The following is a 12,259-nucleotide window of genomic DNA, read 5'->3' as shown; positions in this document are numbered from 1 at the left end:
CATTAGCAGGGATAAATGTGTGGCATGATTGTCCAATTTATCACACAAACTCCTCCTTCCATAGCCGTGAGAATATCCAGCACATATCTCTTTTGTAGTGCTACCATTCTTACCGCTCGTAGCTCTTCTTTTATGGCATTGAAACCATTTACTGTCGAATTAATCGTCGTCATCATTTCCCACCGGGTGATCTGAAGCCATTTTGTGTTTGCATATGCTTGTAGTCCTGGGTGTATTATTGACGAGAAGAACATTGCAGCCCTGCTGAATAATCTGTGTTCTGGTGGGATGGAGGTGAGTGCTGTTTCCGATCTTCCCCACAGGTAGTTTCCTGTAATGGGTTCTCCCTGTCTTTTCATTCTTGGTAGAATGCTATCTCCTTCTTGTGATTGTATAGACCTTTTCCTCCTCTTGTTCCCTTCGTCCATCTTGGGGAAATTGGCCATGTTAACATGTTTTTGAGGCACTACCAGTGATGGTACGTTGATGTGTACCATGATACATATTCCATTCCATAATGGAGGCAAGGTGTGGTATGCCTTATCCCTGCATGCCCAATAGTGGTCCATTATAACTGCCGTTCCAGCAGCTCCCTTTGGTAGTTCCACTACGCTTCCATAGTTGGTGTTGTATCCCACATCCACATCTCCTTTGTGTTGGTACCATAGGTTGGGTGCAGTCAGTGGTAGTATGCTTATTGGGTCTTCATCCTTCTCCATCCACGTCAGCATGGATACATATTTACCCCACGTCGTCCAACATCTGTCATTGTGCTCCTGCATGGTGGTAATATTTTCTCTTGTTATCATGTTGCTCCCAACCACTCCTATGCTGGGTCTCGGGGGACTGGGGCTGGGTTGGGCAGAGGTTTGTTTACTTTGTGATCTTGTGACCATGGGGTGGGCTATGGGCAAGTGTCCAAAGTCTATGGCAGTGTTTGTGACTGACGAGTGGTCAGGGGCAGTAACACAATTGTCCTCAGCGGTGGTTGCTGTATCCTTCTCTGTAGCTGACGTTGTTGATGTTGTTGGTCTTGCAATGGCCCTGTCGTCAACGCTAGGGCGGGTCTGATGTTTGTAGGGCTTCACGTCATGTAGGTGATTCCAGGCGCGCTTATCGTGTAGCTTTACTGCTCTGGGAGCCACTGCCTCTACCAAGTGGGGCCCGGTAAAGCGTTGGCTGATCCACTTTCTATTGAAGTTGCGGAGGAGCACGTGATCTCCCTCCGCAATAGTGCATAGTCCTTCCTTCTCTTGTTCCTCGTTGGTGTTTTCTTGTTGAGAGCTCTTCGACCCGCCATGCGTGCTCTCGAGCTGTTGAGATACAAAGGCGACACTAGTAATCAAGGAAGACACATATTGATACATTTCGTCACCAAAAACATTTGCAGTGTTTTCATGGTCAGTAAAGGCTCTTGATGTTGGCGTTAAAGGAAGGCGCATTTGACGTCCTGTCACCACCTTGTGGGGAGTGAGGTGGTGATCAGATCCTGGCCTATTCCTCAGCTCAAATAGAGCCAGCGGAAGGCAGTACAACCAGCTCATTTTAGTTGTCTGCAGAATTTTTGCAATTTCCTTTTTTAATAGGCCATTCAGGTGTTCACATACACCGTTGGCCTGCGGATGGTATGCACATGTAAATGTATGTTTATTACCCAGCAAAGATGTGATGTGCTCAAACATTTCATTAGCAAAGTGTGGGCCGTTGTCCGACCGCAGCACTTTGCAAACACCCCACCTGGGGAAGACCTCTCTCACTAGAAATTTAGCTGCTCTAAACGCATCCGCGTGTGAGCAGGGTCTGGCCTCGATCCACCTGGAAAATGGACATACCATTACAATCATGTACATATGTCCTTGACATACATTGATCATATCAACATAGTCAATATGAAGGTGTAGGAAGGGTCCTTCTGGCCGGGGTATAGTACCTTTTATCACTTGTAGCGTGTGCCCGGCCGTAAACTGTTTGCATGTGAGGCAGTTGCTGATGAAATTAGTAACATGAGAATTTTACTCGGGGCAGAACCAAGCCTCCCTAATTCGTGTTGCAATCACTTCCTTTCCTGTATGTGCTGGATGATGACGCTGGGCCAGAGCGGTGTTCAACAGTGCCAATGGCATGACCACCTTTCCAGTATTATTTTGATGCCAGAGTGCGTCTGTTGGGGACATCGTACATCCTCTCTTTATCCACAGTTCTTTTTCTGCCATTGGTGCAGCTGCCTGCAACTCCATTATCTGTGTTGCAGGTAGATGAGTGTACCCCTCCTTCATAATCATCTGTCTTACCATTCACCTCTCCCTCCCTCTCTCTGATTCTGGGGGGGTCCATATTTCACCAAAATATGCAGCATGCTTGGCATGTGCGTCTGCTGTTTCATTACCTTTCAAGATATAGTCATCTCCATTAGTGTGTGCTGGACACTTAACCAAAGCTATCTCTTGGGGGTTGTTAATTACTTCAATCAATTCTGCTAGCAAGAGGGCATGTTGTACTCAGGTGCCATCAGCTCTTCTAAACCCCCTTCTCTGCCATTTTATTAACCCGGAGTGCACCGTTGATGTGACATATGTGCTGTCAGAGTATATAGTAACTCTTTTGTCAAGACTTTCCTTTAGTGCCAAAATCAGTGCAACCAATTCCGCTGCCTGAGCCGAATAATCCTGCGGTAATTGCACGCATTTTACTAGGACATACATCAAATCTTCCGTCATTTTAACTACTGCTGCCCAGTTCTCCTTATCCCATCACTCTGATCAATAGTTGATGACCCATCAATGTACATTATCTCACCCCCTTTAAGGGCATCCTCCTCCACCTTCCTTGTGCTGGAGTACATTTCAATAGTCTGTTTGCAATTGTGGGCAATCGTGGGCATAATAACCTTCCTCAACAACTTCTGCTATGAATCTGGCTGGGTCTACTGTACTGCATCTGACAATTGTCAATTCGGGTCTGGACAAAATTATTTCGTAACCTGACGCCCTCTGTGTGGTCAATGTGGACTTAGGTTTGTTCAGAATTGCAAACAGTGCATGTTCCACATATAATGTGGTGGGGCACCTCATTGTTATCGATGATGATTTTTCCACCGCAAATGCAGCTGCGGTGAGGCCCTGTTCGCAAGTGAAATGTCCTAACATGACAGGGTCCAAGTGACCGCTGTAGATAGCTATTGGCTTGTGTCCCATGCTAGTTTTCTGAGTCAATACTAATTTCATTACTGCTGAGTCGCTATGTGAAAAAATGAAAAAGTGATGTTCGTAGTTTGGAGTGGCTAGTACGGGAGCTGTGGATATGGTGTGTTTCAACTCATGAAACGCCTCTTTCAGTTCTCTTGTCCACCTCAACCTCTTGTCCCCTTTTTGTGCCCCTCTTAGTGCTTCGAGCAGGGGTCCTATGTATGAGCTGTAGTCGAAAACCCATGCTCTACAGTAGTTGCATAGGCCCAGGAACTGCTGCAGCTCCCTCGCAGTTTGTGGTTGTGGTGTGTCGGTTATGGGTTGTGCTCTTTGTGGTGCAATGTTTCTTCCATGCTGGGATATTAGTTGGCCAATGTAAAGTACCTGTTCCTGACAGTACTGTACATTTTCCTTGTCCACCTTGTACCCCTTTTCAGCCAACACTGTCAGCATTTTTACTGAGTCTTCCCTGCACCTCTCCTCAGTTGTGTTGCAAATTATTATATCATCAACATATTGCAGCACCGTGATCTCCATTTAAATTTTTCCCAAATCTATCTGTATTACTCTGTTAAAAATTGAGGGTGACTCGCAGTACCCTTGTGGTAACCTGGTGTGTTTCCATTTTGTATTCCTGCATGTGAAGCTTGTCAAATCTTGTGGTCAATATGGTGAACCGTGATGCCTCTGCTGGTATTCCACATAGTATAGTGGCTGGGTTTGCTGCTATAGGGTAATCTGCCTCTACAATGTAATTCAAGGGCCTGAGGCCCTGGATGAAACGCCAAGACCCTCCTTTAGCCTTGCGCACTGGGTACACAGCCGTGTGACATGCTGACTCTGATGGTACCAATATGCCATTATTTATCAGGGCTGTTATGGGTTTGTATATGCCCTCATCTGCCTCTTTTGATAGTGGGTATTGCTTCACTCTAGGTAGTAGTGCGCCCTTTTTCAACTTTATTTTTACTCCTCCAATGCCCTTTATGCAGCCCATGTCACAGGGACTGGTGGTCCACAGTGATGCTGGAACTTTAGCCATGTCTTCCTCATAAAATGGTACTGGGGTAGATGCAGGTGGCTAGAGTGCCATTGCCATTTTCAGTGCTACTTGCTTGTATGTCACTCTTAACCAGATGTCAACACTCATCATAAATACCATCTCTCCTTCTCCTTTGTTCTCTGAAAAGAGCTCTTCGTCAGACACCTGCGTGAGCCTGCATCCCTCAGCCAGTGCTATTACTGCTCTCCATGCTCTCCCTTCCCTGTCTTGGGCATGTACTGCGATGTAATCTGCAGTTGCTATAATGCTCTCGATGCTCACCAAAATCACCTTCCCCTCTGGTTCACCAGCTGGTGTCTCAGGCCTGAACAAATATGCTGCTGGCCTCCTCCAAATCTTCCCTTCTATTCCTGGCATCCATGAAAATGCCATGTCTGTTCCATATTGGAACAGTTCGCCATCCACAGGCTCAGCTCCAGCTACTGTCTGGCCACTGTAAGCTTGCAGTATTTGTCGTGCAGTAAGCATGTTTATTCCTGGTGTGGAGCAAATTATGCCGTTCTCCGTGAAGGAGATCGTCATGTTTAATCTGCTCATTATGTCCCTTTCAAGTATGTTGACTGGTGACTCCTTTGAATACAGGAGTGGGACAGACGTGTCATAGTCTCCTATAGATAAGGAGATATTATCAGTAAAGGGAACCAACCCTCTAGCCCCAGAGAATCCGTGAGTGTGCATGGCCGCGCCTGACATTTTAAATTTACCCTCCCTTATGCAAGACCTAATTGCCCCAGTGTCAACAAGGAAGGAACATTTTTTGTCACCTATCGCTACCTGAATGCATGGTTCCTCTGCACTATTAGGTGTTATCGACAGGATGGGATGCACCAAGGACGTCTGTGGGCTGTCCTATTGTGGGTACAGTGACTGACCGCTTCCCGTGTATGGGTTGTGTCCAAGATAGTCACCCTCCCCAACTGTGTTTGTTGTAGTGGTGTATCAATGGGTGTCAATTTATGGTCCTGTATTTGAGTGAGCTGTTGTACTGGTTGCACTTGGTGTTGTTGTGTTACTGCCACCTGTTGTTGCGGTGGTGTGTATGTCTGTAACTGTTGTTGTGGTGCAGTGTAGTGGTGCATCTGTTGCTGTTGTGGTGATACTTGCTGTTGAGTGTTGCTCTGTTGCGTTCCCTGCTGTTGCTGGTAAACCTGTTGCTCCCTCATAGGCCCCTGTGGTCCCTGTTCCCCCCAGGCTGGTGGGGTGGGCCTCATTCTACATGTGCGTGACATGTGTCCCAACATTCCACAAACCCAACATACAGGTGGTTCCCTGTCCTGCCATGGGAAATTCCCCGCATTGTCTTGGTACCCTTGTTGGACATTGGGGTAGTAACTTTGAAATCCTCCCCCTTGCTGTTGTGCATGTTGGCCATACCCTCTCCCTCTCATCATTCCGCCCCTTCCCCGGGGGTTGTTATAATATCCATTTCCCGGTGGCATGTACCCTCCTCCTGTAGGAGCCGTGAATGGTGGGGGTGGTGGCATCTGTTGTGTTATAAGTTGTGGTGGTGGTTGTGGTAATGGTACTATTTGTTGTGTGGAATCTTGTGCAGCCACTACTTGCGTGGGGTTTGGTGCCATTATTGCTGGTGCAGTTATTAGTGCTCCTTCCATGGTATCTTTTGTTAGTTTTTTCTGCACTAATTTTGCCTCTTTTGCTTTCCTATCTTCTTCCTTTTGTTTCATCTTTTCTTGCCACATCCTACAGTGGTGTATTATTGTTAGTTGTATTTCCGGCCAGGCCTTAGCTTCCATTCCCACTATCTTCTTCAGTTGTCTTTGTACTGTCTCCGGGAGCCCTTGTACTAGTATGTGGTAAAAAAATGGCTGGTGTCTTATCCCATTGTTCCCTAGTTTCCAAGCGCCACTTCTCTTGAATCTCCTGGATATAATCAACAGCATCTTCATTCTCACGCATCTTGTGTAACGTAATTGCTCCTATATCTGATGTGTCTGGGTACTGGGCCCTCAGGGCCTGCCACAAGGCATGCCTGCAGTTGGCAAATGGCGCCCCGTCATGTTTGTTATTGTAACTCCCGGGAAGCCTGCCCTCTTCCAAATGTCATCTGCCGTGTCCCCTAATATTGACATTAATAGTCCCTTCACGTCTCCCACTGCTAGTTTCTGTCCTGCGGTGTGTTTTTCCATCTCGTATATCCATTTCCTCGCTCCTCTGCTTAGTGATGCGAGCCTGCACTTTATATTCTCCTTTTCAGCATGCTTCCAAAGGACATATTGTGGTCTGGCCCCTCCCCTCTCCAATAGTGGCATTAAATTGTACCCCATTTGCCCCCCCCCGTTGTCGCGGGGTGGAATCCGTGTACTCCTCTTCTTCCTCTGTGTCAAGTAAATCTGCTGCCATATCTATATTACTGCTGCTTGTCGTATCTTCTCCTTCGTTTCTCCTCCCTCTCCTATTACTCTCTTTGTTCTCTGCATGTGTGAGTGGCCATTCTTCCTGCCTGCGTCCTGGGAGGTCTCTGAGCCTGCTGATGTATAGTGTGAGTTCAGGCGCGGGTGTGGGTGGGCGTGTTGGGTGTGATGATGTGGATGTTACTGCGTGTGTTGTTCCTCCTGCCACTTCTCTTACCTGTTCCTCACTTCTCTTCTCTTCTTCCCTCTTCCTGCATGCCCATGGTGATTCCCCGTTAGCGCGTGTGATGTACAATTTATCTAAGCTCTCCCTACCGCCGCTTCTTCCTTCTCTTCCCGCACCCTCTTCTTCTTCGCTGCAGAATTCATCCAGGAGCGACAACCCCCAATCTGTCCTTTTCCCCCTTAGTGTCACCTTTTTTAAGTCTATTAAATCCGTTCCTTTCTGTTCGCCTCTACTAGGTACCCCCCCTTGCGCTGATGTTGTAGCCACTTCCGCATCCCGACGTGCGTATGTTCTTACCCCATGCTCCAGTTTCCTCTCTCTGGTCTCCTCTTCCTTCTTTTCTACTATTTCACCACCTATTTCCTCTCTCTTCTTTTTCAATTCCTCCATCACCTCACTGCTTACCTTCGCTAATATCCTTTTTTCCTCTCTCCTCCTTTCCCATTTCTCTTTTTCCCTTGCTAATATGCTTTCTATTACTTTACCTTCTTCGGATTTCCTGGTGCTTTCAGAGAGTATTTTCTTCTTCCATAGTTCCATTTCCTTTTCCTTTTCTTCCTCCCTCCTCTTCATGTCACGCTGGGCTGCTCGGGATACCCTTCCCGCTATTGCCTTCATCCTCTCCGCTTCCCTCTTCCTCTCTTCTGTACGCTCCTTCATTCTTTCTAACTCATCCCTACTTTCCTTCCTCTCCTTCCTCCTTCCTCGCGCCTCTTGCTCGAGCTGCTTAATCAGTGCACTCCGCTCATCCCTCAATTCAGCTAATTGTTCCTCCAACATCTCCTCCTCTTCCTGTGACAGCTCTCCTTCCCTTCTCTTATTCTCCTCACCCCCTATTCCAGTACTACCTGTGTCGTCCTTATTCATTCTCCTCACAACATCTTTTTCTTTTCCTGTTAATGTCCCTCGCAACTTTAAGAGCACCTGTGCTGCTATCCATTCGTCTTGTCCTATGTTCGAAATGTGCTCCTCGCTGTTCTTCCCTCCCTTTGTGCACTCCTGCGCACAACTCAAACCCACCGTGCTCATCACCTCCTCCCCCCTCTGGTAGTTACCTGTAGCGATATATGGTGGAGGGCTGTATGCGGGGTTTGAGTACCCCTCAGCTGCCATCATTTTTTGCCTTGCTGCTTGTCGTAGCTCTGTCACAGGATATAACCCACCTTCCTCTTTCTTCACTACCTTTGCTAGGGGCATGTCTTCTGTCCCTTCCCTCTTTACTTCTACTTTATGTCCATTACAAGACCTTTCATCCCCCTTCCTGTCTCTTTCCGCGCACTGTGCGTTGCTGGTCGCCGTTTCCCCATTCCCTTCTTCCTCCTTAATCTCCTTCCCCTCCTTTGTTTCTTCGCTCACCTTCTCTTCTGCCATCCCTTCCACGGTGAACATTCCGGTTGGTCCTGGCCAGGATCCCTGGAACATCCTCCACAACTTAAACACCTCCACGTGATGTGCCAACTTCTTCCCTTTGTACGTGTTGTGTATGTGTGTCAGCAATGAGTGTTGGACGTACGGTTCAAAACTGCCGTTAGGTGGCCATGGTGTCGTCATTTTGTTGTCTGTTCCTTGTGTCCATTCTATGCTATATTTGATAAGTTTTTCCCTGAGGGGTGACAGCGTTTTGCAAATATGTTGTAGGGGGTAGTCAAAGTGTTCCCCCACCCTCCAGATCCCAACCCATATGACATGGTTATACTGTGCTTTTAATTCCCCTCAGCACAACCGTCGTTACCTGGCCCCGTCGATTGGGGACTTTTGACCATCCGCTAAAAGTAAAACAATCAAGTAGAACAATTACAAGCATACAGTCCTTTTCCTCTGTTTGTTTTCTTCCTTTGATACCGTTGGTACGGCCCCCTGCGGCCGCGGCACACAAAGCCCCCATGTGCTTGTACAGCCGCCCCACCTTTTCCACTCCCCTCTTTCTTCCACTTTACTCAGCATGGCCAGCGTTCTCCGTGCACGGTCACTTCCCCCTTTTCACCCTTCCCATATTTGGGGGTGGCCGGCATTCTCCGTGCGCAGCCTCCCCACCTCTGTTGTGCCGTCCTTATCCTCTGCTTACTCCCCTACCACCCCTCAACAACGCAATGTGGTCAAGGTGTCCTATGAAGGCCCTACGGGTGATGTCACCAACCTCTTTCAACTATTACCGGTAAGATCTTTACACCTCAAGAGAGCGCGCAATACGTTTTAACTTCTTGTCCCCGTTAACCCCACAGCTGTCCTCTTGTTACGCCCGTAACAAGGTAACCAACAATTGACTCTTATAATCGGACTGCGCATGCTGCGCCGCCTCGCGTGTGACACACCCCTTGCCGGGGGGCTTAACCAGCCAATTATCTTCTGTACTTGGCAACAATCTAGCTACCTCCTACAGGAAAACGTCATCTATCTATCAAGTTTCAACTGTTCGATCAATAGGGATCCTCATCTACTCATTGATCAAAAACGCCAATTCGTAGGAAAGACACACCCACCCCCTCTACAGGTGCCCACGATCTGGACCAATCAGTGTCTATGAGCAACCGCTTCTGTGACGAGGTAGAGGACGGCCCTCGTACCTGTCCCGTTACCGCTCACTCGACTATCAACACGTATTAATCAAATCTTCGCAACACACTGTAATAATACTTCCCGCCGCCCTTATTACAACTCCTCCCCCCTCCCTCACAATGTCACATTGCTCGTTGGGTGTGCCATACTCACCAAGTTCTCTTGATGCAGGGCTGCTCGACTGCATGCACCCCTCGAAGCGGCTTGCCACCTCCCCTCGTCTGGACCACGTCTGGACACTCGCCAACCACGGGCGGGATACTTCTCAACCGGCTCCCGAGGGCCAATATCCAGATTGCGCTGTCCGGTCTTCTCGCAGTTCCGCGATGGTCCTGTAGTCCTCAAAAGGGGGCAGCGGCAGAGGGGGCCGTGCCGCCAGGCCTCCTCGCAACGAGAGGTCTTGGAAAAAGAAAAAAAACCTCAAAAGGGTAGACCTTAAAGATATCTCAGCAGTGCCTCCAACTTGTCGGGGTGATTATCCCGGGGTCGGCAGAGCCATCCGCGGACCTCCGGGTTGGTAGGCCCCAACTCCTCCCGTGTTTCCTAAAAGCAGTATGAGACACACACAACGAGCAAGGTGGTACTGCTGTTTATTATAACAACGGCAGGGATGGGTCTCGATTGTACGCGTCAGTCCAGACTCTCACTCTTAGTGGGGCTCGCAGGCCCTTTTTACGGCAGTATGACGCGCTATCTGCGTCACCTGGGAAAGTTAGCAAAAAACCTATTGCCACTCCAGATTGGTTCCCCGAGTGGTAGGGTTAGTATAGGATACATATGGAGAAGGATGTTAGTGATTAAGGATGAGTCAGGTGGTATTCTTGGGCTGTCCCTACTATAAGATACTTGGAAATTGCTACAAGGGGACCCCTGGTAATTGGCTAATACTACTGGCATCAGTGATGAGCCCCCCTGTGTTCTGATTGGTTCTCCCGCGAGCCCCCAAGCCTGGGACCATTGTCGTTCCCAGCTCGCGGTGTACCTGTCATTAGCAACAATGTGCAACTATGTGTTTGTGCAGGCAACATAAAGGTCTGCTCATAGGCTTGTGAGCAGGTCGTTCCTATCGCCGTAGGTGTCCATCTTGCTGCTTCGTTGTTGCAACCTGTGTCCCAGACGTGGGACCCAGGCGACTTTCTGTCTCGTGGGTCTGGCACCTTGTCAGATCAGCTTAGTCACGTGTGGAGAGACCGTAGCTGGAGCAGGATCCTGCACATTAGATTTATATTTCGTTTCTGTGGGCTTGGCTTTTTTACAGCTGTAACCTTGCCGCTGGGCTGGTAGCATGCGAGTTGCAACATCGTGGCCTTGGCTATGAGCTCTCGCTGGGACTCGTTCTGCATGATCAGCACTTGTACTCTTGCTCTGAGAGGATTTTCCTGGTGAGGCTCTTGCTAGCGGCCTACTCGGGCCTAGTTCATGGGTGGCAATATATAATCCATTGTATGGAGATCGCGGGTTGACATGGCATCGCAAGCAGTGTTAGGTATACATGATGGTGTCGTCACAGGGGGAGTGGTGGGAGAAGCGTCAGCAAGCGTATACACAAGCTCTTCAGGCGTCTTGCGTTTCTGCATTACTATAAAAAAACCTATGCGAAAAATAACAATGATGCACGTCAGTGGGTGTGTCAGTCACCTACGTCAGAGCACTGAATATGTTCTTCGTGTAGGTTGGTGTGTGAGTGAACAGTGTGCATGGTGGCACGTGTGTTCTTGGCAGTTGGCTAGGTCGTTATGGCATCTCTAATGATGTGGATACTTGTGGCTGTTGTCTTAGTCGAGTTCATCCATGCTGCAGGTGTCGGCTTGAGTCGGACAGGCTGGTGGGCATACTCTTATGTTCCTGAACCAGGGTTTTTTGTCATCTGGTAGATAGACAAACTCGTCCCGTGGGGGGTGCCTGGGCCGTGATCCTCTAGGCCATGGTCTTGATGAGATTTGGGGGAGATTGTTTTCCCATTCTCCCACTTCACTTTGCTGCTCTGGAACCACCCCAGGCATTTTTGGACCAGGCGACCTGTAGTCCATGGCCATGTTCTCTGATGGAGTCCTGCCGGTGCACCCACTCTTCCTCTAGCTCTACACAGTGCTCCTTTATCCCATTTACATGAACACTTGGGCCAGATGCCCTTACACTCCCTTAGCATGCCCTTCTTTAAGCCACGCTCCTCAGTAACCCCTCCTCCTCTGGCTAACTCACACACAGACACAGCCCTGTCCCTTCTCTACTCTTCTATTTCTGATACTCTTGATGCTCTTGCCCCTATCATGAGGATCTGTTTGAAGTCCAAAGCCAAGTGCAATTCCTGGTATGAAGTGTAGGGTGGCTGAGAGTACATTTTGTGCTTGTTGCTCATCCTCTGACAAACTGGCCTGTTGCCTGCTCCAAAGGCAATACCGACACTCTGTCCTCACCAAGAAGGGAGTCCACATTCAAGGCAGTGTCTCAGCGGCATCTAACAATTCGGCCCTCACAGGCTTTCTGCAATGCCCTTGCCGCTCACTTTATCTCAAAAACCCAGGACATCCTGTCCCCATCTCCTCTCCTTCACCTCTGCTCCCCTCTCCATCTGTGCTTGCTGACCCTCCTTCAGCCCCTCCAACCCCCTTCTCGCCCTTTCCTCTTTTCTCCCCCTATGCGGTCGCTAGACAAGTCCGATCTATGAAAGCCTTGTCAAAACAGGTGCATCCCTGTTCCTCTAAAACTATCAAGGACCACATTGACACCCTCGCTCCGGCCCTTGACGATTTTTGCAAACACTCCGTTGCCTCAGGATCCTTCCCTTCTGAAGCACTCCCTTGTACATCCTCTTCTCAAGAAACCCACAGCTGATTGTTCCTGTCCGGCTAACTAT

This window comes from Ambystoma mexicanum, chromosome 2q (genome assembly GCF_040938575.1).
Source record: "Ambystoma mexicanum isolate Mex_15411 chromosome 2q, UKY_AmexF1_1, whole genome shotgun sequence".
NCBI classification, from domain to species: Eukaryota; Metazoa; Chordata; class Amphibia; order Caudata; family Ambystomatidae; genus Ambystoma; species Ambystoma mexicanum.
The sequence above is the reverse complement of the archived record's forward strand: the minus strand, read 5'-3'. Positions refer to the sequence as shown.